A 19,621-nucleotide genomic window follows, 5' to 3' on the forward strand; every position below is an offset into this window, starting at 1 on the left:
TGCCCACCAATTTGTTAAACACACTCATTTGCCTATATTGAGAACATAAGTAAAAACAATTTTGATGTGTTTTTGCTGCATGATTAATAACTTTAAGTGTTTACTGTTAACTCACATCTAATTCTTATTCAGAGGTGACCAAGGAACTTTGTTCTCCATTGTTTCTTGATTTTCAAATTCTGCATAAAACTGGAAGAAATTTTATTGTATAATTTAGCACTTAAATAGCTTCAGTGGCTTCTGGCATGCAGTCTGTGACAGAAGTAATACTTCTGGTAAAGGCTAGTCCTGTCAATCTCACTGGTCATAGCTCCTGTAACCACCCTGAATGTGAAATACTCTTCGAGTTCCACCTTCATGTTCACCCTTAGAAAGAAAACTGCCTGTATAGCTTTGAACAAGCAGAAATTAAAGAGTAGGGCCTAGCATCTGAACTTATGAAAAAAATTTAGCTATCATTCACTCAAAGGACCCGCATTCAGCTCACTCTACTGTAGCACCATTAGGTTTAAAAAACTAGTAAGAGGTAAAGATGATTTTGCCATCAAAAGAAATGCTTCAGACACTTTGCTCATATGTTGATTATCTTGTTGTGCATTTCTTTCATGCACATGAGATCATTTTCAGGTAAGTGGAGTAATCGGTTTCCAAGGCAGCTCAGAGATTTATTTTATATATACATAGTCAGAACCGACTAAGTGGAAATACCAGATAGGAAATACAATTAAAATCTACTATGTGTAATATTGTGGAGGAAGCCCTACGTGGAGGACAGGCCTCCTCCCTGGAGATCTGCCCCCTAAGATAAGACAAAACTGCCTAGTCATGGTGACTCAGCTGTGGACCCCTTCCTGCTTCTGCCCCCCATGTTATCTCCCTGTTAGCTATTGGTCATCTTATCCCAGACTATTGCTCCCCTTCCCAATTCTCTCCTTCCCCATAAAAACCCCAGCTTTTGCCCAGCTCAGTGGTTAGACCATCACTGGCCCCCTTCACTGCAGCCTGCATTAAAGACTCTCTGTGGAACGCTATATGGTGTTCCCGTCTCTTGTCTGCATCAGCAGGGGTAACCCCAGAACGGAGCTGGCTGGGCTGAACAGAGCTGATCACAGAGCAGAAATCACTGCTAAAAGAGCTGATCACCCAAAGCCTTTGCCCGTGCTCAAAAGGGCTACCCCTGGCTGGAGACTGCCTGGAAACCCTTGATGGCATCTCCCCACTGGGACATCTATCTGGGCTGCTGCTAGCAGAAGCTGGGGGTCGGACAAGCCTCCAGGACCCAGCCGCAACATAATATCTAGATATTGAGTTCACATAAAGAACAGAGCTCCTCTTGAATGCTTTTTCATACAGATATACACAAACTCACCAATCAGATTAATGGAAGAAGAAAGACCACTTTTAAGTATTAAAAAAAATCTGAAAACAAAGGAAAAACAACCAACCTAAAACCCAAACAAAAAACCCCAGAACCAAGACTACACCCAAAAAAATCCCACATGTGTTCTGAAATAAACACCCCAAAAATGCAGAATGTAGAGAATGAGGAAAAGGAATAAAGTAACGTACAGCTTAACTAGCATTAACTGAAGAAATTGTAATGTTACAGCAGGAAATGTCGGTCCCCCTTAAATTGTTGGCTGCACATGCACACGGGAGCAAATATGTAAACATTACAATGTGGTTGTAAGTTTCACCTATATCTTACCAAAGTATTATAAAAACTTGGGAGATGCAAAAATCTAAAACTACACTGTGTGAGTAAAGTTCAGAAAAAAGACGAATTTACAACTCTATATATGTAGAATTGTTCTTTTAAATTAGTATTTTAAGGTTTATTACCTTACAAAAGTAGAAAAGCTGAGAAAAATAAAAGCAACATCAGAGCAGCAAGAAATGCTGAAAGGGAAGCTGGAAATGTAGTCAAGAAAACTGAAAATGTGACAAATTAAATGGCATGGCCAAGTCCTCAGAAATTAGAGTAAAACTTCATTCCCCAACTAAGAGAGGCTTACTTGACTGCTCTCTTCCAGCACAAGTTAACTTAATGAGACAGGTCAGACAAAGTGGCATGGTATGAGAAAACATTTCTCAGAATGCTTTTCACAGTTTCAACTTGAAAGTACTGAAAATAATTATTAAAAAACAAGCTGTCCAATTACTATTGACTATATTCTTATTTCAGTCATGTTGGTGTAAAATTAGTGTAATTTTGATGAAGAGTAAAGTTGCTTCAAATTTATATAAAAGGAACATTGCTTGGTCATTGCAGGTCTAAGTTTCCATGATGAAAGTGAAAAAATTCCCATTTTTACCATGCAATAAATCCATCTCACTGCCAAATACACAGAGGGTAATTGTTACATCAGTTAACTCCAAACCCACATTCATTTTTTATACACTCTTCAGGTATCAAAAGGATTACATCATGGATATGAACAGGTGGAAAAATATTACTGTACTGCAGGAAAAGAAAAACTTCCCTATTTCTCTCTGTGCTTAAGGAATACCAGAAAAACTATGAAAGCCATTCTTTCAAGAATGCAGGACAACACACAAGATTTACAAATGAAGAAATGTTTCTTATTTTATGTAAGGTGCTGTGTCCTTTGTACAAGTATGACACTGAGAAGGATGATGCAGATGTATCTCAGCTTTACAATGACTCTCAAACTGAGGCATGAATTTTGAAAAGTACACATAGAAGTCCACTGTTCAAGCAAACTACAGCTTGCGTAACTGTATCAGGCAACATGGCCCCATTCAGACGTACGAAAAGGAGAAAAGGCCCCTTCATATTTGAAACTATACATTGAATAGTCAATCCACTTTAATTGAGAAATAAAATCAGATCACATAAAATAAAAGCACAGCAAGCTATAAAAAATCTGGTTTGCATAGATGTTTGGAACATGAGCTGAACTACATACCAAATTGTGTGTTAGCTGTAAGTACTAAACTGAATTGTGCTGTGTCTGGCCCATACTGGCAATTCTTCCCCTCCCTGGCTTGTGAAAAATAATATGTATCTCATACTCTCACTTGGGGTTTTACAACATATGAATTTTTTTTTCTACTTTTTTTCCTATGTTAATATTATTTATTATAGTGTGGTGATACATGAAAAAAAAAAAAAAAGAGAGGATGATGCAAATGTATAAAAAATAAAAAAATTAAAACAACCTCACTGAAAGTGAGCAAAGGAAAAAGGCATCAGAATCTCAAGAGAAGGCTGTGAAGATTGAGGTTTCAGTCTCCCCTGACTCTTCCTGAAGTCTTACTTTAGAAAGTTTGTAAAATGAAGGAATTGTACAGAACAGAACCTATCCCAAACTATTCCTGCAAAATAAATAGTCGAAGCACCTCTCTGTCAGGGCAAACCTTGTATATAGGTACGTAAGTTTGCAACTTGGGAAACGAACAAACCTGACATACCATGAACACATTTCCTAAAATACAATAATGCTAATTCAATGCCCAAATGACAGATTTTCAGTAGCTTGAAACTACAGCTGTTCCTACCAGCTCAAGCAATTCTAGACAGCTAGGAAGAATGTCATTTTGATTTAATGATTGCTAGATATTAGTGCAAAGCAGAGACCGGGGGTGGAAATAGCTGAGGATCAATCTTTATCAGAGATCCAGATGCAAAATGAATTGGAGAATAAATAAAATCGTTTATATAACTGGAGATTAAGAATATAGGACAAAACAATGTCCTGCAATTTTCTAGATTGTGAAATGACCTCTTTCTGCCCCCCAAAAGAAAAATACTCTGCTGCAAATTAATTTCATCATCACAGAATAACTTTTTAATGTTAATAGTCTGCAAATCTATAAACAGAATGGATTTTAAAAAACAAGTTTGAGGAAACAGGATGTCAGCATTTTGCAAAAGACAGCCCACTGGTAACTTCTATAATAATTCCTATGCATCCTTATTTAAAGATTTAGAAATTGCTTCCCTCAAAATGAGTAGTATTTGCAAATAATATTCCAGTCCCTAAAAGGATCATGAATTAATCACAGTAGCAGTGTTTTCTGATGAAAGGATTTATGAAAATAACCAGAAGCTGAGGTCGCAGCAAAAAGCCAGGGATGGATTTTAGGAAACAATTTTGAGTATTGATTTCTTTCCAAAATTATTTCTATATCTTGGAAATCAGAATTACTTAAGTGAAGGAGATCACTGTAGTAAAGCATGAAATGCTACAAAAAGAAGCTATTTCAAGAGAGTCTCTAAAAATTACTAGATTTCTAAATATTACTAAAAATATTACTGAAATTCCAGAAGAGTTCTGCTTCTGCAGATGGTTAGTAACTGATGCACATAGTCTCACCCTCTTTTATATATTTGCCAGTTCTTTGCCTTCTGTATATAATTTGAAATACTAAGACAGAGACCGCATTAAAATCAGGAAAATTAATGAAAAATAACCTCTTTTTTCTATAATGTGTGCTTTATCGTATCTTCATTTTGTAATGAACCTACTTTGCTTCAGAATTTACATTACCAGACAAGCAGTATTGTTATTATGTATGACCACACCCTAGATATGAAAAGTCAGTCCTACTGTAAGCAATAGTACCCACAGATACAAATATATTTTTAACAGAGCAAAGATTTTACAGAGAATATTGGCAGAGGGAGGTTCACAAGCTTATCAGCTGTTATAACCTGAGACTTATGGTATAAAATGCACAGTGAAACTAATCTTTTCCTTCTCTATTCCAAAGCCATAACATGGAATAAAAGTGACAAAGATTACAGCAAGGGCTGGCAGCAAGTTACTGGCACAAAGATTTGTTAACGATGCATAACACAGTCAGAAGATGCATACTATGAAGACATTTGACACATTAGCTGCAGATCAGTGAGCACATGTTGTCTGCACAACCATCTTTTAGAATACAAAGTCAGCACTTAATTTTGGCAGAGAGCATGGTATGTTTCTATGGAAACAAACTCATTACTGTTTTTACATTTTTGTTTCCTTTTATTCCTGATTCATTTAAAACAAAATGAGTATTTGAGCTATGAAACTGACAGCATCCAAACATGTGAAGAAAGAGTTTGTTAGATGATACATTCTACTTCATTGTTCAGCATGTTCAGGCAATTATATAAAATTAACTAGAAATGTTGTTAGAGAAAGTACCAAGAGATTATTTTGCATCCCTCTGGTATTTCAGATGTAATAACCGGTACCTCAGGGGAAAAAGCCCTAGTGCTTCCAGAAAACTATTTGTGATTTCTTACTATTCAGTAAGTCTGCTTATAGTATAGGGATATGGCAAATTAAAAATGGCAGACATTATCTAGATGTCGGCAAAATTCTTTTAGTTGTAAATTTCAGCAGAAAAGTAAATGTAACACTTATGCATCAGTAGTAATTACAGACAGTAACAGTACTCTCTAATAACTCTGTGATAATGTAGTTTTGGGTCTACTCTCAATGAATGAACTTGTAAGTTGTTTCATTTTGAATTAAACATGAAAAAGATTGAAATCGTGCCATACATACATACATATTGATTTAAAATACAATTTTAACAGCTGATAAAAACTATCAGGATTTGCCAAAATCACATAAATACAATATCCATCAATTATTTAAATCAAGCTGTTAAGGTACTAATAGGAAAGACAAAAATATAGTGCAGAGTTAAGAAAAATCTCATTTCTCCTGAAGCATGGATTGTGTGATTGTAATGAAAGAGTCATTAAATGGTAGGTTAAAAGAGAAAGAAAAAGAATAAAAGAAAACAAAACACTTGGTGAAGAAGTACTTATTTTGAAAGTACATGAAAGGGTTTATGCTTCTGTGGTACAATGCACAGTCTCAGTAACTAGTAAAACAAGTGTTGTGAGGCAAAAGGTAAGAAATGAAAGGCCCTGTTACAGCTTCAGCTGTGGTGTCACTATCACCATATCTATGACTATGTCATATCTTGAGAAATAAATTGCTGTAAGTTTATTTTAAGTATTCTTGAAGTTCTCAACTTCAAAACAACATTCTGCACCAAGCAGTGCCATTAAGTCCCTACCTTTTTTCAGGCTATAGCAGCAAAATTAGCAGTCTATACTGTCAGAGATACTCTAAAAGTACTCGAGATGTCTCTAATCCCACCATAGAGATCTACTGGTAAAAATTACATATAAACATATCTCTACTATCTCCTCAATTTTATTTACAAGTACTAAAAGGAAAACATTCAATCATCAACACCTTCTTTAAAAAGAAGAATCCCTATACACATAGGGAATATTCTGCTAGCACATATTCACTGAACACAAGAATAAATGTCTCTTTCTTCCAGATTTGTATATATCAGGTGATACTGAGAACTTATTCATCCTAAGTCTTCTTCTACCCATTTCATATCCATCTGCTTTCAGAAATAAATGTGACTGTGAGCCCAAACATCATAAGGAGACTCTCAAGATTTTATCTTAACTGTAGTTTTTACATGTTCTTGTATTTTTTTAGTGCATTTTTATCAGAGACAAAACAAATCTTTTTTTCCAGACAGTGTTTCTTTCCCTGTAGGTTTGAAATGTTACAGGCCTTGTGGGGTTTTTTTTCCCCAAAATTTTCACCTTTTATCCTCCAGCTTGTACTATAACAAACACACAGGCTTAAAAAGACCTCTTCTTTTTAGAAGCACTGTGCCTGTATTCAGTGTATCTTTCAGGCATCCTGAAATGAACAAGAAATTATTGATTCTAGTACTGGAAGGGCAAAGTTTCAAGAAGATTAATACAGGAGGTTGGAAAGAATCTCCTCTTCTTTATTCTTCAGGAAGAAAGCCCTTTTATTAAAATTCTCCTTCTGATTTGCATAGACCAGTTTGAATAGATTTGCCATTTACACAAAGGCTAAAATATCTGACAAGCTGTGAAATGCCATTTAGGCTGAAAAGGTGATGAGGCATCATTTCACTGCCTCACTGCTGCAGCCTCCAGGCATCCCATTATTATACTGTAACTGCACTTTTTCTAGCTGATTTCTACAGGCATTACTGGAACTTAAGGCAGTGGTCAAGACCAGGTTCTTTTCTGCACTCAGTCATTCAGTCACACAGTTCATGGCAGCAACAAAACTGGGTAAAACAAGGGCAAAACTGTTCCAAAGAATAATGGAAGTTGGTGAGGACCTCCAGAGCTCATGTAAAACAACACTTATATGCCAGACCTAAATCAGGTAGCATAAGGCCCATCCAGCTGACTTTTGAACATCTACAAAGACAACCACCCTCAACCTTGCTGAGCATCCGTTCAAGTGCTCAACTATTAGCTTTCATAGTAAAACACTCTTTTCATAACACTGGAATTTACCATGTTCTGATTTGTGTTCTTTGTCTCTCAAGCTACCACCATGCACCTCCAACAAGCATCCCTCTCCTTCTTGCCTGTAGCATCTGATTACCTCAGTATAAATAGCAGTGAAATCATTGCAAAAAGATGTCTCTTTTCCAGGTTGAACAGACCCAGTTTCTTCAGTCCCTCTGTACACATTCTGTGCTCCAAACCTGACCATTTCAGTGACCATTCACTGGACTTGCTCCCGTATGTCCATAAAAGGCAGACCAGGTGCTGTCTTAACAAAAGTCAAATAAAAGGGAAGGATGGATCAATACCCTGAGCCTGACAGGTATTACAGGTATTACTCTTACAAATCATGCCCCGGATGCAGTTTGTCCCCTGCTGCAAGGGAACACTGCTAATTCACATTTAACTTCTCCATCATGATCCCCACTGATTTTCCTGCAAATCCAATCAATCCAATTCCAGTGGCAGACTTTGTATTACTCAGTTTCAATAGAGACAGATTCCCCATAAAATAGAATTAGAGAAGACATCTAGAATTTGCCAACTCTGAAGAGACTTTAACAGACAAAGAATAGAGAACTTTAAGAACCTGTATGGCCATTTCAGGCTCCAATTCTTCATGAGTTGCCGTTTAATGCAAAGTATTGCTCTGAGTTATAAACATTATTTATACATAGTACAGAATTCATCACAGTTTCTACATAGTTTATTTTTGAGTAATTGCATTATGGTACTTCATATTAACACATACAAACATACAGAAATATGCTATTCTAGTAAGACAGCAATTAATATTATACCACCAAGATGCAGCATTGAAAGGATTATATTCTTGGCAATATCCCAAAAATAATTTATGAAATGAAGAAATGCAAAAACAGTTTTTATCAAACTAAAGGTACCACCATCTAATAAATTATCCTTTTGAAAATGGCTAGTCAGTATGGTAATATCCGTAAACTAAAAATATATTTCCGTACAGACTCCAAAAAAACCCAATACTACTGAAGAGACAATCATACAGTATTTAAGATACACAAGTTTCGATGCTCACAAACAAGAATCTTGTCAGGCTCAAACAGAAACAAACCTCTGATGACAATAAAAGCACACATATCAAAATTCCATCTACCTACTAGCATGACAGTAACATGCTGCTTTGCATCTTAAAAGATTAGAAGACAGGAATGGACTTCAGTATATGTCCTCTGGGTAAGAAGGGGTCATGGCCAATTATGTAGGTGAATGCACTTTGCCTCTGGGAAGGAAAATATTGTGCTTGTGAAGCATGCTGAATGAAGCCACAGCTGCTTGTCAAGTTGTTCTTCGTTGAAATGGAAGCTGCTGTGGACAGAATACACTACTAGAAAATTAAGATAAGTAAAAACATTCTGTATACTTATGTTACTGGCCATGAAATACCTGTCATCCCTACAGAAAAATGAGCAAATGTGAGTCATGCCATTTCCAAGTACTAACAATAGTATATAAACAACCAAATAAGTCAAAGCAAGGAACAGAGGGCTGTTTCAGAGTCAGAGCTGTATGGGGTATTTTTTGTTTGGTGTGGGTTTTTTTCATTCTTGTTTGGGGTTTTTTTGCTTGCGAATGGGGTCAAGGTGCACATAAGTTTAACATGCATGGCATCACAGTAAGTTTACTTTTCAGTCCTAAAAAGCTCGAGGGACTCAATAGCTCACAAAGAAATTATTATTTCTGAAGTTTTCAGCCAAAAGTCAAAACCTGTTTTTCAGCAGAGTTGATGTTAACACTATACCTAACCAGAAAATTTGAATAGACAAAAGTTGTAAGGCAGTACAGAAAATGTATGATGTTCTTTAAGACATATTAAAATGTATTAAGAATAAGAAGTTTTAAAAAATTCTGCAATCTAAAATGAATCAGTTGTATCTCAGAAACAGAAGTCTATTTCTAAATGTTCCCTTCATTTCTAAGTTCTGTACTAACTTCAGTAAGTAAATATTCAGAAGAATCAGATGCAGAAGAGGATGAGTTTTGCCTTGGAGTATTTAGCCATTATAAAAATCTGACAAACAATTGCTCTCTCTAGACTGAAACATATTAGTTGTTAATATACTTACTGGTTAAAATAATTACTGGCAAAAAATGCAGAAGCATTATATTTAAAATGGTTTCCCCCCCCCATCTTTAATCTTTTTCCTTTTACTTTCCTCAAGAGATTAAAAAATACAACAGTGTGATGTCTTTATTGTGGCCATATAAGCAAATGATCTTTTGGTTAAGAAAATATTGTATACTTTCTTTGGTTAAGAAAGTATCATCCTTCTTGCATAAACCTAAAAGTATGTGGATGTCAGGATAGTTGCAAAGCGTTCCAAGTTTGCCATGGAAACAACAGTCTTATTTCAAAATATTACAACTGCTCACTGTAGACTGCTGGCATGAAAGCTCCCAATCCAAGCTCATTGACAGCTTCTGGAGTGGACAGATGAGGCATGGAAAATATTTTAAATTAGTTCATTTATCTTGCTCAGACATGGGAAGAGATGGAGAATTTTTCATGTTTATAGAAAAAAAAGCAGATAGAGAGAAAGAGAGAGAGAGGGAGAGAAGGGGGGAAAGGGGAAGGGGGGAAGGGCAGGGGTAAAACTGAGTAAAAAGGTGGAGGAAAGTAAGGAAAAAAAGTAGAAGGAGGATAAAAATAGGGTAAAGGTAGAAGGGGGATAAAGTGATGAGAAAGAGAGGAAAGGTAGAAAGGGAGGAAATGGGGAAAGAAAGCATCTTTTTATATAAATTATTACCAGTTAAGCTAAATTGCACACATAATGCATTTTTTGTTCATTAGAAAATATTCACCCTAACACTAGCCAAACTAGCAGATGTTTTTAACTGGTTTTGATTTTATTTCCACAGTTTTCCAAGAATCTACATTGGATTTTATTACTGCATCAAACACATCCAGATTTTAAATTGTTTTGTCCTAAGGACTCAGATTATATTTTTCAAACATGCTTCAGAAACTCTGCCATACACCCAAGATAATCTAATGATAGATTAAATATATATTTATTTAATATAGTGTCTTATTGCCATGGATGCTATTGGAGACCAAGACATCATAAGGGAAATGGCTTCAAGGACAGACTAATGTTCCAATGCTTCCTAATAATATGATTCTGACGAATTCAAATAAAAATGAGCTTCCTCCTAGTGCGTCAAACTTGGATCCACTCTACGGTTATACCTAGAAATGCAGCATAGTACTGTAAGAAACCTCTAGGAGAATCAAAAATCCCTGATATGTACATGTCAAATTTCAGTGAGAAACTCACAGGGAATCTTGCCACAAATAATGAAGTGCATGGAAATCTATGTAAGAACACAGACTTCTTTTTGTATCAGAACAAGGAACAGACATTACAAAGGTCTGCAATTACTGACTGTTTCAGCAGGATCAGTTCTAATTCCTCATATAAAGAGGTTTTGAATTCTATTTACTTGAATGTATCAAATCATTCAAATTATTTCTCATTCTAAAAGTAAGTAGAAAAGTGAAACAACGCAGTTCAAAGAGAAACGGAACAAAAAGGAATGTGTGCCTTGGTTAATTCCAACAGGGATACCACCTATGGATAACATGGGATTAGCCTTTGTACTACTATTTCCTTTACACAATACAAATTTTGTTTCATATAGAAAAATGTAAGTCTAATGTTTGTATTTGTAATTTATTCAGTATGTCCTGTCCTTTAACTAGCACTTCAGATGCAGTGATTAGGTTTGAAGGAAGTTAGACTTCTCCTCGTATCTTTATCTTCAGTGCTTTTTATTTTACAATTTCCTGCTCTGGGAAATACTTCATATTCTTGATGGACATGGAATTGATTTGTTTAGTGTGAGTATTTAGAAATGACTGTTACTGAAGGGCAAACTGGTCTCTCTTCCACTGCAATGGAAAGTCCACTAAGACTGCATTACAGAAAGAAAATTTTTATAAGCTACTTACCTGTTCACTGTGTTTACTGACTCATTCATTTGGTCTTAGGGGACTCACTTAGCATGCAAACTATTTTATTCAATTTTAAAATATCCTTTTTTGCATCTTTGCCATCTGGCTGCACACTTTTCTTTCCCAAAAAGCATAAGCCATTTACCACTGCAAACAGAACTTTACTAAATTAATAAGTACTAGCCTGGTCCACTGGTCCAGCTGTCCAACCTGGAGAGTTTTTTTTTCCTTCTGCATTTGTATCACAGATATTTCCATTAATGCAGGACTCATTCATGGGGAAACAAACTCCTAAGTACAGATCTAATTTTAATGGCAATTTTTAAAACTGCCCTACCAAAGGCTATCAGCAATATGTAGAAAAATATCAAAGCACAGAATTTCAAAAATCACAGAACAGGAAGAACACGTAGCATATAGCTTGACTTTTGACACCAATTTTCTAAACTTCTTTTTGACTAGTCAGACTTCTGGAAGATATTCTTTCTCTCCACACTGTGCAACCAACTCCTTTGTTAATGGACCACTGAAAGATGCCTCATTGTGTCTTAATGGCATAATACATTACAGAAGTCAGGTGAAGGAAGGAATTACACCTCTCCATCTGAAGACATCATATAAAAAAGCTGGTATTTCCAGAAAGAAATACAACAATTTGCGAACGTAGCACTGCCAAGTAATTGGTGAACTTTTAAAAACTTGTCTATCATAGAAAATATTCTTTATCACTTGTCCAGAATTCAGCTAAACCCTTCAATAAACTAGAGTCTGACTGGAACCATCAAAATGGATTTTAACATGCCGTTCATTTGTCTAAGCAATTGGAAAAATTTTAAGAGTAGACATGTATAATATTTCACAGCACAACTTACTTGTTACAGCTCCTAAATAACTCGAATTGACCCAGTATACTATGTTTGATCCCTAAAAACATTTTAAATGCTTATTCAGGAACTGATAAAGCACAGAAAAGTTTTCACCCCATACACTGATGATTTGCTAAACACAACCTTGTGACACAGGACCAGAGAAAAAAGACATGGATATTTGGATTCCTGAAGTATCACAGTATGGAACAGCTAATACAGTGATATGGAGGCACTCATAATATCCAAACTTTATGTGCAACTGTGAATCATTAATATACTTCTGCAGGTCTACACAACATTAAGACTGTGCTGCAGTTTGACACTGGCTAGAAGCCAGACACCCACGAAAAATCATTCACTCATTCTCTTCTGGCATAGTTGAGCAGAGGAGGGGGAAAGAAAAATTAAAAGGCTCACAAGGCGAGATAAAAATTAGGAGAAAAACACATTAAGGGCAAAACAGGCTCAAAACTTAAGAGGTATCAAGGAAAAAGTTATTAATAGAATTAGAAGAGGATAATGAATAAATACAATAAATATTTGGAACACATTTCCCTTGCCCCTCCCCTCCCCCCCCCCCCAGCTTTTTTTCTTCCCTTCCCACTGACACTGCAGGGGTAAAACACAGGGCTTTTACTCAAAAAAACTTCTGAAAATCTTTCTTTAGTTCACTTAGGGAGAGGAGACTCTTTTGTTATGTCATGGGATCCTTCCCATGGGAGACAGTTCTCTGTGAATTTCCCCAACCTGGTTCTAATTTTCATGAGTAGCAGTCCCACCCGACCTGCTGTAGCGTGAGTCCATCCCATGGGCAAAGCAGTCTTCCCACAACTGTTGGTGTTGGTCATTCCCTCATCAAGTGTAATCTTTTAAGGATAAGCTGTTCCAGGTTGGAAGCAAGGGTCCTCTTTCTCTCTCTGGAAGCAAGGGTCTTCTCTCTCTGTGTTTCCCACTAAATTACAGCTTTTCAGCATTGATGCAGTCCAGTGTGAGCACCCATTCTCATGGGATAAGAGTGAACCTCTATATCCCACCTTTATGAATTACAGGAAAACAGTTTATTGCCCTTCACTAGGGCTTGCTCGGATGCCCAGAGCACATCCTCCTTCCCCTCCCTCCTTTTCACCAACCTTAGTGTCACCATGTTGTTCTTCCTGCATGTTTTCACCTTTGCCTTTTCTCTGACTTGGGAGAGAATTGTTCAAATTCATTTGTTCTCAAGTTCTATTGACTGAAAAGTTTTTATAGAGCTCTGCAGTGCCAAAAGGTTGATTTTGTCCAGACTCTGCATCAAGGAATTGTTTGTCACACCCTTCTGCTGCCTCAGAATGAGGCATAGTGACCCGGTTCATGGGCGACACGACGGCTAAACTTACAGGCCTGTCGGGCTAATCACACGCTAACACCAATGTGGTGGATGGTGAAGAGCGTTTATTTCTGGTGTGCCGGGATTTGTATGACCGAGATATGATGACATAGCCACCGTGACATTATGGGTTATGGAACTTTGGAGAAAGAGGGGCCCTATCTTCCTGTACAACGCGAGATCTTCTGATCGGCGTTCCCTATCTGACCGCATCATCTCCCCCCTTCTCCATGAACAGAACTTTATAACAAAATGACTTATGTAATTAACAACAAACCATGAACTTGTTAGTAATGAACATGAAACGAAACCGCGGTATGTTAGTACGAACTATCATGCAAACTCAGGTTAACTGTCTCTCATTTTTACGCATTGCCATTGTTCTTGTGTCCACCACACCACTGCTGCGGTAGAGGTGGCTGAGGATGCATCGGTGAAAACGGTTGGTCCAGGGAGTGGTCGGTCCATGACCTTCTGTGGGAGGTCAACGTCTGCTATCGCTAGCAGCTGAGTCCATGGAGGTTTAGCGGCGTAGCAGAGCTCTCCAGCAAATCCGAAAAGTGCCAAAGCAAGATGTTCTGAGATTGCTACCGACAATGTCGAGATCTGCTTCCGGAAAGGCAAGTATATTTTTACAGGCTCGAGACCTAGGCAGTTCAGGGCAAGCCTTCTGCCCTTCATGATGAGGCTTCCGAGACATTCCACTCCCGGGGTAAACACACGTGAGGCTCTTCCGAGAGTCACCCATTGTACCGGTTGCGCTTTATCAGGAGGTGCTTGTGCCAATGCTCCTACTCCCCCCTCTCTGGTAAAATGTACATGTAAGTCCAAGGGCAGATTTGGGTTCCATCTAGAGAGAACTGTCGTGGACAACTGCTGTTCGATGAAATTGAGTGAGCGCATGGCTTCATTTGAGAGGATCTTGGGCTCCCATGGATGCTTGCCTTGAAGTAGCATGTACAGCAGAGACATGACTTCTGGTGGGATAAGGATGACATTTTGCAACCATTGTAAGGATCCCACTAACTGTTGCACGTCGTGCAGCGTCTTGAGGTTGCGACAAATTTTGACTGCTGCGGGTGTCACATAAGAGCTGGTGATTTTCACGCCTAAGAATGTGACTGAAGGACCTTTCTTTATTTTTGCCTCTGCTATTTCAAAGCCATTGGTCTTTAGAACCTCGGAGATGGCTGACACAAGATTGTCCACACGGTCTGGCGTCGGTGCTGCAACAAGGATGGCATCCATATATTGGATGATAGTGGCTTCTGGGTTCACGGATCGAATGGGCGCTAGGGCTCGGCTCACAATGATCTGGCATATGGTTGGAGAGTTGATCATTCCCTGAGGAAGGACTGTCCAGTGGAAGCACAGATTGGGCTGTTGACCATTAGGGAACACAACAGAAAAGGGAAATTGTTCTTTGTCCTGGTCATGCAAGGGAATGGAAAAGAAGCAGTCTTTGATATCGAGTACCGCACACGGTTGGTGCATCGGGACAAAAGAGTTAGCAGGTAGTCGTGTCTGTACAGGACCCATAGGTTGAATTTTTCTGTTGACAGCGCGCAGGTCATGAAGCAAACGAAAGCCTTCACCGCTGCGTTTAGGTATCACGAACACTGGTGTGTTCCACGGAGAGGTGGATGGTTCGATGTGTCCTCTTTCTAACTCTCGCTGGAGCAATTGCAAAAGGATTGACATTCGAGGCTCAGGGATGGGCCACTGCTCGACCCACACTGGGTCAGATGATTTCCAGGTTAACTTGATCGGGGTTGGTGGGTATGTGGCAGTGGCCCTTAGGGTAAATTTGTCACCCTAATTCTTAGTTGTGATAGAGCATCTTGTCCTAACAGAGGTGGAACATTTGACAGGACATAAGACACGAAGGCTTACAGTCTTCTCAGGCCCTTCTTCAGTATGCAGGGTTATTGCTATGAACTCTACGCTCCTTTTGGCGACTGAGACTCCTCCGACTCCGCCTACGGTTGGGGCTTCTTCTACTTCCCAGCTTGGAGGCCAATACGTTTGTGGGATAACAGTCACATCGGCACCTGTGTCTATCAGGAAAGGGATGCTGATCGCGAGGCGGTTCGGTGGCTTTTTCCTGGAGCCTGTCATGGAGCGACGAGTAAGCTGTTGGCAGATTCCCCATACTACTGGGGGGCTGTTGCATTCCACTGCCAGGGCCACCCAAGGGTTCCCTTTTCCACATTGCTCTGTTGTCCCTTGGGCATGGTTGATCCTTGTGCAATGGGCACTGGCTGAGCCATAAAGTTGGTTACTTCTCGTGGAGGCATCAGGTTCAAAAGGTGTTCGCCCCATTTGGGTTTCCCATAAGTGGGCCACTGGATGTCCCAACTGGGAGGGGGCCTCGCATGGCCCATTGGTCCCCTCCCCTGCCCGTTTCCCTGCTTCCTAGACCTACACTCTCTGGCAACGTGTCCTTTTTTGCCACAGACCCAACATGGTCCTCTGGGTTTGCCTTGCGGTGATGGGCCACAGGTTGGCTGGTTGCGGTTGTGTTGGCTCTGAACAGCCATTACCTCTGCTACAGCGGTGTGGACTGAAACTAGGCATTCTTCCCTTGCTACATGTTTAATCATTGCCGCAATACTCGAGTTGGGTGGCAGTGAGCACAAAATTTCCTTGGTGGCTAGACTGCATTGCTGGCGCAGACAGTCGGCGACAACTGGGCCTTTGGCTTCTGCCGGCAGGTTGGAAGCATCTACGGCAGCTTGAAGCCGGTCTACAAATTGAGTAAAACTTTCACTCTGTTTCTGCCTCATTGTAGACCATGGGGCAGGTTTGGCAACTACCCTGCTGACCGTACAAATGGCTTCTCGGGCCGCACGAGTTGTGACTGCGACCTCTGGGGCTCTCAAGTTCTGGGTTTGAGCTTGAGGTGTGACCATTGTTGGATCCCTGCCTGTCAGCCGTTGTAAGCTGGACCCCTGTAGTGGATGGTTGTCCCCTGCTATTTTTGCTAGCTCTTTTGTGCAATTCTCTTCCCACTCTTGCTTAAATACTATCATTCCAGCACCATCAAAAATCATCCTGCATGTCTGTTTGATATCAAAAGGCAACATGTCGTCGTTACCAAAGAGCCCATCAATTAAAGTAGAAACCATAGCAGAATTTATTCCTTTTTCTGAAATGGCTTTAACAATTGCTTGCACATCCTTGGGGTTGACAGGGGTATAGGTCTTTTGACCATTCACTTCTCTCACTGGAAATGCTAGCACTGTGGGAGAAGTCCATTCAGCACATGCCATTTGGATCTCCTTCCAGTCTGTGAGTGGCATAGACTCTCGTGGGAATCATGTCATAGATCCCCTAGGTTTAGTGAAATTTATTTGCATGTTTTCAACGTCCAAGTCCGAGTCAGAGCTCGAGCCGGATGCATGTCCAAATGCGTGCCGCTTTGTCTCCCGTGCGTACCGTCGGTGGCCCCAGTCCCTTTCCGAATCGGTGGAGGAAGCTGAATGGTAGTGGGCTTCTGGGCTGCAGTGCTTTTTGGTGGGACTCCGCCCCCTCCCTTTCCCAGGGACGGGTTTTACCCCTCCCTTTCTCCGCCTTCCTTCCAGCGGGTTCTTCTCCTTACAAGGAGATACTCTGGGGCACGATCCCTGATTGGACTGTGAGCTCTCCTCCCCTTCACCCTCGGCGCCGTTCTCCCGCTTCCCGTTAGGCTCCCGATCGCGTATGCCCGCGCGCGTTAGACACCCTTCGCTCCGCCCCTTGCTGCTCACCCCAGCGCCATTTCGCGGCACGTATGGCGGAGGCCCTTCTCCGACATCTCCAGGGCCCGCAGTGTCGGGCATGCCCTGTGGCTCCGCGGCATCAGTATGCCCCGGCGGCAAAGTGTGTTCCGCGGCCAAACCCGCGTTAGAGTCGGGCAGGCGGGATGGCGACTCAGGTCGCCCGTCATCATTAGATGGCCCATTAGAATCGGTGGGGCAATCAATAAACGTGGTCTGAGTGGCAGCTCCTATCCCCACCCGCGGTGTAACCTTTAAACAGCTTTGAGCTGCCTTCCAAGTTTCTTGTTCCTGCAGCGCTTTCCGTAGCGCTTGCGTAACTCTCGCCCAGCTTTTAAGGTACTTGCTGGACCTGAAGCACATCACGTCATTCGTGAGCGCCTCGGTACACCTAACCCAGCAATCTGGGTGTAATATATCTACGGGATCATTGATAACGCATAATTCTAACAATCTGACAACCACGCATTCAAAATCCTTTGATTTGCAGTCTATACCCTACTGCTTGTGCAGTTGCGAAACTACCTTCCCGAGCGACTGCATCTCAGCGGTACGGGAGCGTCCTCCCCGCTGAAGTCAGTCCTGCTGCTCCAGCCGTCCCTCAACGTCCAGCGAGACTCCCGAACTCCGGCCACTCGAACCCGTGTATCGGGGAGCGGTCCCAGGTTTCGGCACCACTTGCTGCCTCAGAATGAGGCGTAGCGATCCGGTTCGTGGGCGACATGACGGCTAAACTTACAGGCCTGTCGGGCTAATCACACACTAACACCAATGTGGTGGATGGTGAAGAGCGTTTATTTCTGGTGTGCCGGGATTTATATGACCGAGATATGATGACGTAGCCACCGTGACATTATGGGTTATGGAACTTTGGAGAAAGAGGGGCCCTATCTTCCTGTACAACGCGAGATCTTCTGATCGGCGTTCCCTATCTGACCACATCACCCTTCGGTGCTGGTGCAACGCCCACCACTGTGATGCTGGCTCAATTCAGCACCTCTCCTCATGTGGGCTGAGATGGCATGGCTGCTCCTGGCACCAGTGCCACTCCTGGTGCCAGGCCAGGACAGGCCCCCACAGAATCACAAGGTTGGAAGAGACCTTCAAGATCACAGACTCCAACCCATGCCCTAACACCTCAACTAAACCATGGCACTGAGGATCACATCCAGCCTTTTTTTGAACACATCCAGGGATGGTGACTCCACCACCTCCCTGGGCAGACCATTCCAATAATTTATCACCCTTTCTGTAATAAACTTTTTCCTAACATCCAACTGGTATTTCCCTTGGTGCAGCTTGAGACTGTGTCCTCTCGTTCTGTCAGTTGCTGCCTGGTGAAAGAGACCAACCCCACCTGACTGCAAACACCTTTCAGGGAGCTGTAGAGAGTGGTCAGGTCACCTCTGAGTCTCCTTTTCTCCAGGCTAAACAACCCCAGCTCCCTCAGCCATTCCTCACAGGGTTTGTGTTCCCAGCCCCTCATCAGCCTCGTTGCCTCCTCTGGATGTGCTCAAGTGTCTCAACGTCCTTCCTGAACTGAGGGACCAGAACTGGACACAGCACTCCAGGTGTGGCCTCACCAGTGCCCAGTATAGGGGGAGAATGACCTCCCTGCTCCTGCTGGACACACTATTCCTGATACAGACCAGGACACCATTGGCCTTTTTGGGCACCAGGGCACACAATAAATCCCAGTGATTGATTCTGGTGGTGAGGGCACACACAGTATAAACCTTTGTTTAGTGTGTACTTGACTCTGCACCCTCAGAACAGTGTCAGACAGGACTCTTAAGACTCACTTCTGCGAGAGCTCACTGTAGCCTGAGATCACACAGGAGGCAACACTGATCATCTGTATACCACAGAAAAGACAAAGAGATCTCTGTAAGCAAAACTGATTTCTTTAAAGTCCTGCAGATCAGTCAAGTCTGTAGATGACTGGTATTTGCCCACTCCATGATGATGGGGTTGGTTAAATCTCTGTACCAATAATTCACCTTTCATTTTTAACTTCATCTAAAAATCACAGCTTCAACAGTGAGGAGGTCACATTTTTTAATCACACATATAAAAAGTTGGGTTTAAACTTTTTACAGAACTATTTCTACAAGAACAAAGGAAAGCTGAAAAAGGAAAAGGATATAGAATCTTTGTTATATTTAGGCTTCAAAGTCCATGTTTGTTTGTTTTCACTTCCTCACTCTAAAATACTGAGGGTTTTTTTTTTATTTCTCTCATTTTGATCCCATTACTTTACTTGTACTTTTAATTTATGATTAGCAGCCAGTTTTTAAGCTTCAA

At 40.7% G+C, this 19,621-nt stretch overlaps 1 protein-coding gene across 3 annotated transcripts in view; it reads right to left on the bottom strand.

Annotated features, from left to right (window-relative positions):
- The window catches only part of KDM4C (lysine demethylase 4C), a 264,479-nt gene that overhangs the window by 34,579 nt on the left and 210,279 nt on the right, over positions 1-19,621 (bottom strand). The window lies entirely within an intron of this gene.

The sequence above is a fragment of the Pseudopodoces humilis genome, chromosome 4, assembly GCF_049639895.1.
Source record: "Pseudopodoces humilis isolate 2021_Gansu_Grassland_sample_001 chromosome 4, ASM4963989v1, whole genome shotgun sequence".
Taxonomy (NCBI): Eukaryota; Metazoa; Chordata; class Aves; order Passeriformes; family Paridae; genus Pseudopodoces; species Pseudopodoces humilis.